This window comes from Dermacentor variabilis, chromosome 4 (assembly GCF_050947875.1).
Source record: "Dermacentor variabilis isolate Ectoservices chromosome 4, ASM5094787v1, whole genome shotgun sequence".
NCBI lineage: Eukaryota > Metazoa > Arthropoda > Arachnida > Ixodida > Ixodidae > Dermacentor > Dermacentor variabilis.
The window spans coordinates 45,846,591-45,859,873 of NC_134571.1; the positions used below are offsets into that span (position 1 = coordinate 45,846,591).

Consider the following 13,283-nt stretch of genomic DNA (forward strand, 5'->3'; position numbering starts at 1 on the left):
CTGTCGCCTGCGCAGCGAAGGCAGACCAAAAACGTCCTCTGCCGCGAGCCACTGTCCTCTAACACAGTTTGCGGCCTCTCTTGTTGAAACCAATGCCCCTAAATAAATTGATGCTGGTGATGATGATAGCGATCTAAAGAAAGGAAAAGCGCTTGAATACATAAAGCAATGGTAGCGCCATCCTTTGAAGATGGCCGCCGTCCTCCTCCCCTGCGCTTTCCATCGACGCTCGACCCTCCCAATGGCCGAACGCCGTCACGCGCTTCTTTTCTTCCTTGCGTTTGCTTCCGTCGGGATAGCGGAGCCATTACTGTCTATTGAGAGCGGCGTACGCAGACGCAATGAGAGGCTTTACACAGACGCCACGTTTCGCGCCTCCTTTGTGCTTTAGTAGCGTAGTTCCGTGTTCGCGAGACCGTCTTGCTCTGCCGTCAGATGTACCACACGTGAACCTGACCGCAAGCGGCGCTTCCGGATTCCATCTGCGAAGCGACACGCGGCTCAGAGGAAGGTCCGGCTTCAAAGAATCAGCCGGGCTGATTTCAACCCAACGCGATGGTCCCGACTGCAGTGTGAGGTAAGCGAGCGATTCTTCGCTCATCACTAATCTCGTATGCTGCCACTAGTTGTATGCGGATTCGTTAGTTTTTCGCTCTCTTAAGTGCCGCATGTTCGCACAGCGTTTATCTGCAACTTTCGTGGCCGATTTCAATCAAGTCGCCGTCATATGCACGGGCTTTTTGTCGACTGCATCACATTACATGGCGTAGCCTTCGTTTGGCCTCATGGTACGCGAACAGCAACCTTTTTGGGCGTATCGCTGTACGTTACGCAACAGTGACGGTGCGTCGACCGTACCTTGTAAGCGATCTGCGACGCCGAGAAAGACTGCCGACTGCTGATATAGCTTCGCGTTTTATGTTCTCGACGCTTACTTAGCATTGAAGAGAGACGCGCGGGCCCGTATCTTCAAAAGCGATCTGCGAAAGTGGCCGAGGGCGGCGTTGCTGAGATGCTGCCGAAACGCTGCGTTCTCGCCGTTGCGTTAGCGCTGAAACGAGAGAGGCAGCGCGAATGAGCCAACCGAGCCAGCCAAGTGCAACGGCATTCAGACGTCCTCTCTTGATGTTTGGGCAGCCAGCCACAATATACCGTAAAAAAATTCGGATCGAAATACGGCCTCAAAAGCGCGAACGACACGTAGCGACAGCGTTTCATTCGGAGAGCGTCTCCAAGTTAGGCTCCGCGCAGCGAGAGCCAACGTCGGTGCAGGCGGAGCAGAGAGGAGATGGCGCTACCTTTACTTTATTTAGGGGCATAGGTATGTGAAACCGATGCCCCTAGATTAGGTGAAACCACACGCGGTCATTTCCCATTGGTGTGTTTCCCATTGGGAGCTCGTGTGCACGCAGGCTGGCCGGCATGGCGCACTCCGCGCGTCTTGAAGGACGCTGGTGGCGATTCGCTTTTTGTTGCAACGCTTGCGGTGTCCAACGCGATCTGTGTGGTACTGGAGTGCAGGCTACGTGGCACTGACCCGCCTCCCAATGCGCATCGTTCCGATGCGCGAGAAAACAATGCACAGCGTACGTGTTGCAGATGAGATAATTTGCCTCACGGACGTCTTGCTGGGTGCTTCTATTTATCTCTCATAATAAGGTTTCATGCGCACATGTACGCGCTCCGTGGGGTTGCGTTGCCTTGAATGCTTGTGTCCAGCAGACTTGACTTCATATGTAAGGTCACTCCCCCGTATTCAGAAATACATCTTAACTTGAAGCCCACGCTTGACTTGATGTCAGTGACGCCTGGCGTGAATGTGCCTATAGGATGCTAATTGCGTTTACTTCGGCGCGTTGACGACTGGCGTCAATTAAATCAAGTCAAGCATTAGCTTCAAGTTAAGGTGCATTTCCGAATACGGGGGTAAGTCGGTGAGCTACTTCATAGGGACCAAAATATTGACAAAGTTTTTAGGACAGCCCACGACGTCGTGTGGATATCAAAGTGTGGATACAAAGTGTGGATATGGACGACAAAGTGTGGATATGGACGACGTCGTCCATATCCACACTTTGTCGTCCGGTTCATATAGCGTTTCGCGATGTCGTTAGTTCTAGTGCCTTGCGTCTACGTTGTTGGCGACATATTCGGTATCTTGTCAACTGGCGCGCTTCCTCGGTTCTCTGTAGGAACTCATCTAAATCCGGAGGGTAATCATCGTCATCTATCGGCAGCATAGCATCCAGTGTTGTGGTGACTACATGGCGGTATACAAGCTGGAATGGTGTGACTCTGGTTGTCTCTTGTACGGCCGTGTGATAGGCAAAGGCGACGTAGGGTAAAATTTTATCCCACATCTTATGCCCAACATCGACATGCATAGAGATCATGTCCTCGAGAATTCGATTCAGGCGTTCAGTTAGACCATTGCTTTGAGGATGATAGGCGGTAGTTTTCCTATGGTCACTATGAGTCATCCTCATCAAGCATTGCATAAGTTGCGTTGTAAAGGCTGTTCCGCGATCAGTAATGACGACGGTTGGAGCGCCATGCCAGAGGACTATGTTTTATTTACGAAGAACTTCGCAACTTCAGCTGCCGTTCCGTGGTGCAGCTGGGAGCCTGTTTCAGCGTATCTGGTTTAGCAATCTGTAGGCACCATGATCCACTTTTTCTCTAGTGAAGATATAGGGCATGGTCCAAGAAGGTCCTTTCCAACTTGTTAAAATGGTGCTTTGGGCGGATCTGCTGTAGAAGGCCTGCCGGTTTCACAGATGGTGATTTTCGCCTTTGACATTCGCGGCAAGTCTTCACATAATGTTGGACTGAAGCTAACAATTTAGGCCAATAATAATTTAAACTAATTCTGGCATACGTTCGACTCACGCCCAAATGTCCTGAAGTCGGTTCATGGTGACGTGCTTGTAAAATTTCTTGGCGCATAGCTGTAGGCACTACAAGCAAAAACGTTTCGCGGTTTGGAAGTTTCTCTTATATAGAACATTTCCTCTGAGGCAGAACGCTGAGAGGCGTCTGGAAAAAATACGGGGTATTTGGATGTTGAATCCTTCGAGGTGTTTAATAAGTGGTAGTAATTCTTCAGTTGTTTCGACAATATCTAGGTCCGGAAAGTCGTCCTATGCCTGTGTTAGGGCTGCGTCTACTGGTATACGTGACAAGCAGTCGGCATCGGTGTGCTTTCTTCCAGATCTGTATACTGTTGCGTTTCGCCTGCGACACGTGGTTTTGCCGGCGCGACTGCGGCGGGGCGGCAGACATTTTGGCCCGATCGTCGTCGCCGCAACACTCATCGCCAGGTGTCTCCAGGCGCGACTGCGGCGATGCGACCGCCTAGGGATCATCCTCGCATTCCAGTCATTGTGCCCGAAACAGGCGATGCCAAAGCAGGGATCTCATTCCAGTCATTGTGCCCGAAACAGGCGATGCCAAAGCAGGGATCTCGTTCCAGTCATTGTGCCCGAAACAGGCGATGCCAAAGCAGGGACCATCCTCTCATTACAGTCATTGTGTCCGACCGGCAGCGCCACGACAGGGTGCTACGAGATCGTGCTCGACATGGTGCTACGGCATCGCTACGACAGTGTGCGTCACCATTAGCCCATTGTACATTCACGTGCTCGTCTTTTGAGGGGTTCCTTCTTGCCCTCAACTGCGAGAGTATAAAAACAGCTGCCCCCGGACGCCAAAAAAGAGGGCTCCGATTTCTTCTGTTGAGTGAAGTGCTCTCCCGTCTCTCTACTACGGTCAAACCTGACCGCCAACTCTTTGCGATGTTAAAATAAACAAGTTGTTTCGTTGTTACCAGTCGACTCATGCTTTGCCGGGACCTTCGGATGCTTCCAGTTGTACCCCAGGCCGCCAGGCCAACGCTACCCTTGAGGCTTGCGACCCAGGTACAACCACGGGCGTCAGCGCCGAGTTCCCATCCGATCGCGCCAGCGTCGCGATCCGAAACATCTGGTTGGCAGCGGTGAGATCGCCTCCGACGTCAAACAACTGTCTGCCAGCGGAGAGATCGCGACAACGGAGGCCAGCAGCGAAGAGATGCAGTTGACGGTATGCTGAGCAGCTCAACGACGATCCGGGAGCAGTGCAACGAGCCCTGTGTGATGACTGGTTGCCTGCAGCGGAACGACTGCGCGGAATTCCTGCCTGCGAGGTTTGGTGAGTGCGGGACTTTCTTCTTCTGAGCTTTGCCAGGCTTTTTGTTAGTGTTAGAAACAGAGCTGGTAATTGTGGTTGTCGTTGCTGCCGGGTTAGTTGCGGCAAGACAATAATAGGCAGTAGAGAAAGCAGCATTCAGAGCAGCCATGGATTTGAAGTCGTTGCGCAAACCGAAATTGTTGGAGCTTGCAAGAGAGTTGGGTCTGGATGTCTCAGACAAACTAAGAAAACCTGAACTGCTAAAGGCTATTCTTGAGTTAGAGGCTGAGGATGACGAGCTGTCGGAATGCCTTGAGACTATTGAAGAGAGGGAGACTGCAAAAAGACAGGAGCGCGAACTTAAAGAACAAAAAGAGCAACAAGAGCGTGACCGTCAACACGCTTTGGAAATGAAGCGTCTTGAGGTAGAGATGGAACGCGCTCGTAATGGAAGTCAGGCACACGGTGCAGGAGAACGCGTATTGTTCAAAATGACGGACCTGATGCGGCCGTTTAAGCTTGGAGAGGACATTGGTTTGTTCCTGGTTAACTTTGAGCGAACGTGCGAGAAGCAGGGGTTCTCTCGGGAAACGTGGCCACAGCGCTTGCTCACTTTGTTACCCGGCGAGGCGGCCGACGTAGTCGCTCGCTTGGATAGAGAGGAAGCAGAGGATTTCGACAAAGTAAAATCGAGTCTGCTAAAAAAGTACCGGCTGTCTGCGGAGGCGTTCCGTCGGAAGTTTCGGGAAAATGAGAAAGGCAGAAGTGAGTCATATACAGAGTTTGCGTATAGGCTTATGTCGAACATGCAGGAGTGGCTCAAAGAAGAGAAAGCGTTTGGTGACCACGATAAAGTTCTGCAGTGCTTCGGGCTAGAACAGTTTTATAGTCGGTTACCGGAGAACGTGCGATACTGGGTCTTGGATAGGCCAGACGTGAGTACGGTGGCTAGAGCCGCTGAGCTAGCCGAGGAGTTTGTGACGCGTCGAGCTCGCGGAGCTAAGGACGGTCAAAAGGGTGAATTTGGCTCCAAGTCTGAGAGGCCAAGGTTCACGCCCATGAGATTTAAGGGGGACACGCGTAGTGAGGATGCGAGTGAAAGCAATCCGACCAAACGTAAAGAGACGGCAGCCGAAGCCGAACGCAGAAAGCGGTTCGAGATGAGGCGAGCGGGCGTTTGTTATACGTGCCAGAAGCCGGGTCACTTTTCGGCGCAGTGTCCGGAAACAACACCAAAAGTTGTGTTTTTTTCAATAGGCAGCACGGACGAGAACATGAAGCTTCTCGAGCCTTACATGCGAGACCTCCTCGTGAACGGGAAAGAGTGCCGAGTGCTTCGCGATTCCGCAGCTACGATGGATGTAGTTCACCCATCTTACGTAGAACCCCATATGTTCACGGGCGAGTGCGCGTGGATCAAGCAAGCCGTGGAAGCTCATAGCGTGTGTCTGCCAGTAGCAAAGGTGCTTATTGAAGGACCTTTCGGAGCGCTTGAGACAGAGGCGGCAGTGTCATCTATGCTGCCACCCCAGTACCCGTACCTATTTTCAAACAGGTCCGATCACCTCCTGCGCGAGAAGGGGCTTTTGTTTGGTGAAGCTAGTGTTCAGGCCTTAACCAGATCGAAGGTTCAGGAGCTCGCTGCAAAGGCGGTAGTTGCGGGGCCGACGTTATCAAACAACGAAAAAGGGTCAGAGGCGCAGCAAGCTGATATTCCGAGCACGCCCGAACTGAATAAACTTGAGTCTGTAACGTTAAAGGCGCCAGATACTGGAGAGGAAACGCCCGACACGGGAAAGTTAGAAGAGCTATCTACAGATTTGCTTATCGCGCCTACGTCAGACGGACTTGATAGGTTGCTAAAAGTCAGCCGGTCGGCTTTGATAGCCGAGCAAAAAAAGGATGGCAGCCTGGAAAACGTGCGCTGCAATGTCAAAGAAGGTATCGCCAGGAAAAATGCGCGTTTTGTGGAAAGAGGTGGAGTCCTGTACCGGAAGTATCTAGACCGAAGAGGAGTGGAGTTCGATCAGCTGGTCGTGCCTCAATGCTATCGTCAGGATCTGTTGCGCTTGTCACACGGGGGTTCGTGGTCCGGACACCTAGGAGTTAAGAAAACTAAGGACCGTCTCTTGCAAGAGTACTATTGGCCAGGGTGTTTTCGGGACGCAGACCATTTCGTGAGGACATGTGACACTTGTCAGCGGGTGGGCAAACCAGGGGACAAATCAAGGGCGCCGTTGAAATTGGTACCTATCATAACGGAGCCTTTTAGACGGCTCGTTATTGATACAGTGGGACCTCTGCCGGTAACAGCCACGGGGTACAGACACATTTTGACTGTGATCTGCCCAGCGACAAAGTTCCCTGAAGCAGTGCCGCTTAAAGAACTCAGCTCAGTTGAGATAGTTAATGCACTACTGTCCATATTTGCGCGAGTTGGTTTTCCTGCGGAAATCCAATCAGATCAGGGCACAGTGTTTACTAGCGCTTTGACGACAACTTTTCTCGAAAGGTGTGGGGTAAAGCTGCTACACAGCTCAGTGTACCACCCACAGTCGAATTCCGTTGAGAAGCTCCACTCCGTCATGAAGCGCGTGTTGAGAGCGTTGTGTTTTGAACATCGAACTGACTGGGAGCTGTGTCTGCCTGGGGTGATGTTTGCTTTAAGGACCGCGCCGCATGCGGCTACGGGGTTTTCGCCAGCTGAACTGGTGTACGGTCGCTCGCTTCGATCTCCGCTTCGCATGCTTCGAGAATCGTGGGAAGGTAGGGGCGACGACCCAGTCGTGGTGGAGTACGTGCTTAAGCTCCTCGAACGCTTAAGAAGGGCACAGGAGTTGTCAGGTGAAGCAATGGCAAAGGCCCAGCAGAGGGCCAAGGTTTATTATGATCGGACAGCCAGGGCCCGTCGTTTTGAGGTTGGCGATGAGGTCATGATATTGCGCACATCGCTAAACAACAAACTAGACGTGCAGTGGGAGGGCCCAGCACGAATTGTTCAGAAACTGTCGGACGTTAACTACGTGGTAAGTCTGCCAGGAAAGCGGAAAGCACAGCAAGTTTACCACTGTAATCTGCTCAAACCTTATAGACAAAGGGAAGCAGTGGTGTGCATGATGGTAAACGTTCCTGAAGAGCTTCCGGTCGAGCTTCCGGGACTAAGCTCAGTGACGAACAGGGAAGACACCGGTCAAGTCATTAGTGACCTTATCAGTAAAGCACCGCTGTCGCCTGAGCAGAAAACCGAACTACACCAGCTATTACAAGAGTTTCAAGGTCTGTTCTCTGAGAGGCCTGGTAGGACTTCGGTACTTACTCATGATATAGAACTTACCTCCCCAGAGCCAGTACGATCCAAGGCGTATCGGGTGTCACCCCGCCAGAGCGATATTATGGAGGCTGAGGTAAAGAAAATGCTACAGCTCGGTGTTATTGAGGCAGGTGAGAGTGATTATACCTCCCCTTTGATTTTAGTTGAGGTACCGGGCAAGGAACCTCGTCCTTGCGTCGACTACCGCAGGCTTAATTCCATCACTAAGGATCAAATTTATCCGATCCCTAACATCGAGGAGCGCCTTGAGAAAGTTAGTAGCGCTGAGTTTATTTCCACCCTAGATCTTGTCAGGGGTTATTGGCAGGTTCCACTTACAGAAGAGGCTAGTAGGTATGCGGCGTTCATTTCACCAATGGGAACATTCCGTCGTAAAGTGTTGAGTTTTGGTTTGAAGAACGCGCCATACTGTTTTTCAAGTCTCATGGATAAAGTGTTGCGGGGACAGCAAGAATTCGCTTTACCGTATCTAGACGACGTAGCGATATTCTCCGCATCCTGGTCTGAGCATATGACACACTTGCGGGCAGTGCTAACCCGCCTGCGCGAAGCAGGCTTGACAGTCAAGGCTCCTAAGTGCCAGTTAGCACAGGCCGAGGTTGTCTACCTCGGTCACGTGATTGGTCAGGGTCGTCGCCGCCCCTCTGAAATAAAAGTGGCCGCTGTGCGAGACTTTCCGCAACCGCGCACCAAGACCGATGTTCGGTCGTTCTTGGGTGTCGCCGGCTACTATCAGAGGTACATCCCTAGGTACTCTGATATCGCGGCTCCCCTGACGGATGCTCTAAGAAAGACAGAGCCTCAAACAGTCGTCTGGGACGAGACCAAGGAAAGAGCTTTTAGCGCCCTAAAGAGTGCCCTAACAAGCCAGCCTGTGCTACGATCGCCAGACTATACAAAAGGGTTCATTGTTCAGTGCGATGCTAGTGAGCGAGGCATGGGCGTTGTACTGTGCCAACGGGAAAATGGAGAAGTAGAACACCCCGTCCTGTATGCTAGTCGTAAGCTGACCAGTCGTGAGCAGGCGTATAGCGCCACCGAGAAAGAGTGTGCATGTCTCGTGTGGGCCGTTCAGAAATTGTCATGCTATCTAGCCGGCTCGAGGTTTATCATTGAGACGGATCACTGCCCTCTCCAATGGCTGCAGACCATCTCTCCCAAAAATGGCCGCCTCCTGCGCTGGAGCCTCGCTTTACAACAATATTCCTTTGAGGTGCGTTACAAAAAGGGGAGTCTCAACGGTAACGCCGATGGCTTAAGTCGAAGCCCCTAACGTAGGAATCAGCCTCAAAATTGTTTGTTACTGATGTTTTTCTTCCTGAGGCAGGATTTTTTTTTAACATATTGCTTTTGTTTAGTGTTTCAAAGTGATGATATGCTTTCTAGTGCAATTTTTCAATTTGTGGACGCGTTCTGAGTGATGCTAGACTACTGTAAGGAACTAGGCAGTGGTATAAAAAGGGGAAAGAGCCTGGCAGGGCTTAGTGAGGGTTGTGCCGTGCTTGCTGACTGAGCGGTTGAGTTTCAGCGTAGTTCTAACGCTTGCCGGGAACGAGAACAAAAATGTGAACTCTCCCGAAGTCACTTTGCAGTGTCCCGTGCGAACCTGAACGAGAGAACGAGGCCTTCTCTGTGCGCTGCGCTCAAGAAACGTCGAGGGACGCCCGACTTCGGTTATGTGCATCATCGAGCGACATCCCTCCGGACAGCGGATGCAGTCCCCTGTCCATCGGGATCTCCTTCTCCCGGCGGGGCGGTCTGTTGCGTTTCGCCTGCGACACGTGGTTTTGCCGGCGCGACTGCGGCGGGGCGGCAGACATTTTGGCCCGATCGTCGTCGCCGCAACACTCATCGCCAGGTGTCTCCAGGCGCGACTGCGGCGATGCGACCGCCTAGGGATCATCCTCGCATTCCAGTCATTGTGCCCGAAACAGGCGATGCCAAAGCAGGGATCTCATTCCAGTCATTGTGCCCGAAACAGGCGATGCCAAAGCAGGGATCTCGTTCCAGTCATTGTGCCCGAAACAGGCGATGCCAAAGCAGGGACCATCCTCTCATTACAGTCATTGTGTCCGACCGGCAGCGCCACGACAGGGTGCTACGAGATCGTGCTCGACATGGTGCTACGGCATCGCTACGACAGTGTGCGTCACCATTAGCCCATTGTACATTCACGTGCTCGTCTTTTGAGGGGTTCCTTCTTGCCCTCAACTGCGAGAGTATAAAAACAGCTGCCCCCGGACGCCAAAAAAGAGGGCTCCGATTTCTTCTGTTGAGTGAAGTGCTCTCCCGTCTCTCTACTACGGTCAAACCTGACCGCCAACTCTTTGCGATGTTAAAATAAACAAGTTGTTTCGTTGTTACCAGTCGACTCATGCTTTGCCGGGACCTTCGGATGCTTCCAGTTGTACCCCAGGCCGCCAGGCCAACGCTACCCTTGAGGCTTGCGACCCAGGTACAACCACGGGCGTCAGCGCCGAGTTCCCAACAGATCGTACCAGCAGTCAGATCCAAACAATACTCATACTCTTGTAGTCATACTCTTGTAGTAGGAGGCTACACCTTGCTAATCTTCCAGATGGGCCTTTGAGGTTCGCCAGTCAGCAAAGCGAATGGTGATAGCTGACTGCCTTGAATGGCCTGCGATATAAATACGGACGAAATTTACTTATGGCCCAGATCACAGCGAGGCATTCTTTTTCGGTTGCTGAATAGTTGGCCTCTGCTTCCGATAATATTCCGGCTAGCGTAGGCTGTAGCCTTTTCTTCGCCATTTTGCCACTGGACCAGGATGGCACCGAGATCGAAATTGCCGGCGTCCGTGTGTATTTCTGTGTCAGCTGTCTCGTCAAAATGAGCAAGAATTGGAGGCACTTGCAGGCGTTTTCTTAAATCATTAAACGCGCTTTGTTGCTCGCTTTGCCACACGAAGGGTACATCTTCTCTTGTGAGTTTTCTTAGAGGCTCTGCAATTTTTGAAAAATTCTTGTCGAATCGTTAATAGTAAACGCATATACCCAAAAAGCGTCGTACTGACTTTGTCTGTGGGCGTCAAGAACTTTGCGATGGCCGCTGTTTTTTAGGGATCTGAACGAACAGATTGAGCGCTGATCACACGTCCAAGTAATCGAAGTTCTTCAAACACGAACTGACACTTCTCCGGTTTAATTGTTAGGTTCGCCGAACGGATGGCCTCTAACACTAACCGCAGTCGCTCTATGTGTTGCTCGAACGTAGCGGAAAAGATGACCACATCACTCAGATATTCTTAGCAAGATTGCCATTTTAAAGCGGGAAGTACAGTATCCATCATGCGCTGAAACGTTGCCGGTACAGAACAGAGACTAAATGGGAGAGCTTTAAGTATATAGAGTGCATCCGGTGTTACAAATGATGTCTTCTCGCGGTCTCCCTCATCCACTTCAATTTGCCAATATCCGCTTTTCAGATCCAGGTAGGAGAAAAATTTTTCACGCCTTAGCCGATCTAACGTGTCATCGATGCGTGGGAGCGGGTATACATCCCGTTTAGTCCCACTGTTCAATTTACGGTAGTCTACACAGAACCTCACTGTTGTGTCTTTTTCTTAACAAGCACTACGGGAGATGCCCACAAACTGTTGGACGGCTGGATGACATCGTCTTCGAGCATTTCGTGTACTTGGTTCTTGATAATCTCTCATTCCTTCGGCGAGACTCGATACGGATGCTGGCATACCGGCCTGGCTGCCTCGTCTTTTATTATAATCCTGTGCTTTGCAGTAGTCGTTCGCCGCACTTTTGAAGAACTAGAGAAACACTCAGCAAAATCCTGTGTCAGGCTGTGTAACTGTTGCTTTTGAAGCACTGAAAGGTTCGGATTAACGGTAATCACTTCGAGGACGTCGCGGGTCGTTGACACAACCACTGATGCTAGCTCGAGGCCGCCCACTTCTGTCGTTTCAGAAAACTAATTGAAGAACGCGATAGTTCCCTTCGCCATGTGCTGAAACTCGTTCCCAAAATTTGTGAGAAGGATATCTGCGCACCCGTTACGGAGGTGAACGAGTCCTCGTGCCACACACACGCTCCTGTTATACTTCTGTTATACCGTTATACTATCTGCTATACCTTGGTAGTCGTTGAATGTGTCATCTTTGACGAGAACTATTACACTGCTGCGCGGTGGTGCAGTTACATCGTCATCGACGACTCGCAGTGGAGTGATAAATGGTTCTGATTCTTCCCAGGTTATAGCTTGTTCGGTTGAGAATGATATGCTTTACTTCTGTAAGTTGATAACGGCGCCATTAGCCTTCAGAAAATCTATTCCAAGTATAACATCCCTCGAGCATTTCGAAAGTACTACGAAGTCACCAACGTATGTAAATCCTCGTATCTGGACTCTTGCGGTGTACCTGCCGAGAGGCATAATAAGGTGACTAAGTGCTGTGCGTATCTGAGGTCCATTCCACTCCGTCAAAACTTTTTTTAGCTTCTTCGCCAGTTCATAGCTTATCACCGAATAATCCGCCCCTGTATCAATTAACGCATTCATCTCGTACCCTTAAATAAGCAAATGTAAATCTGAAGCTATTTTTTCATTACGGCACTTCTTTACCTGGAGCCAATCGTTGATGTCACCTTGGTATCGCGGTGAAGGATCTTCGCAAGTGTGATTGTTTGCGGCCTCGCCTCCATAGGTCTCTCGCTTCAGTTTTCCGGCTTTGGGCTGGGCGAACGATGCCTGGCTGTGCTTGAAGAGGCACGTTGGCTTGGCGATCGATAACGCATAAGGTATATATGGCGACCGCGGTTTGTGATCGCGAGGTGTGCTGAAATTGTCACGTGTACATAAGTATTCTTCGACGTCGGATGGTCTTTCGCCGTTTCGGGGGCATGACGCATTCAAACGAAATCCTCTGAGACCGGCTTGACGGTAAGGGAAAATCGGTACAGATTCACTTTTCCGGGGCCTTGTTTCAGCCATAGGGGGCGCATTCCGGGCTATCGGCACGTATTTACTTGGCCTCGCGATGGGCGCACTGTGAACTATGGACACACTGTGAACTATCGGTGCACTTTCGCCTGAGCATGTCGGAGTACGATGGCCTTGGTCGTGCTGGTGGTGGCTCACACTGTGGTTCCCGTATAACTTGCCTCACTTCGCTTCTGACGATATCGACAATAGACGGTTCCAGAGGAGCTTCGTGAGACTGCACCTTGCGTAGCTCTTCCCTGACTACAAACCTGACGCGTTCCAGCGGTGTGTGAAGATTATTCTCAGTGCACACAGAAAAGACATTTGCAGACATGCAGCTTAGGTCGCGGTTGTATTGCCGGGCTTTCTGCATGCTGAAGCGTTATTTCAATCGTTGTTGCTTCTGATTGAAACTCGGCAACGGTGCGTGGTGGATTGCGAACCAGACCTGCGAAAAGCCCTTGCTTTAGTCCATTCATGTGATGACGCACCTTTGTCTTCCCTCATGTTGGGGTCAGCGGGCTTGAAAAGGCGGGACTTGTCCTCCATGTACATGGCCACGCTTTCATTCGTGCGCTGATTTCATGCCCGAAGAGCAGTTTCTGCCTTCTCCCTGCGATCGTTGTTACCATACGTAGCCAGCAGCTGCCACCGAAACTCTTGCCAAGGCGACAGGGAAGCCTCGTGGTTCTCGTACAGAGTCGAGCGAAAACGAAATTTTTCGATCGTCCGCGTCGTTGTCAAGGGTAATCTGAATAAGCTCTTTTTTTTTTCTAAGAATGAAATAGAGCTGGTTAAGTAACATTTTATTTCGTCTTATAAAACA

General features: G+C 51.0%; 1 protein-coding gene across 2 annotated transcripts in view; it reads left to right on the top strand.

Moving 5' to 3' along the window:
• The first annotated feature begins 294 nt into the window (after positions 1 to 294).
• Positions 295 to 13,283, top strand: part of LOC142579050 (uncharacterized) — a 51,248-nt gene continuing 38,259 nt past the window's right edge. For both annotated transcript variants that reach the window (XM_075688873.1, XM_075688874.1), the window contains exon 1: positions 295 to 577. The gene's annotated coding sequence lies outside the window, so the exon portion shown is untranslated. The remainder of the gene's footprint in view (positions 578 to 13,283) is intronic.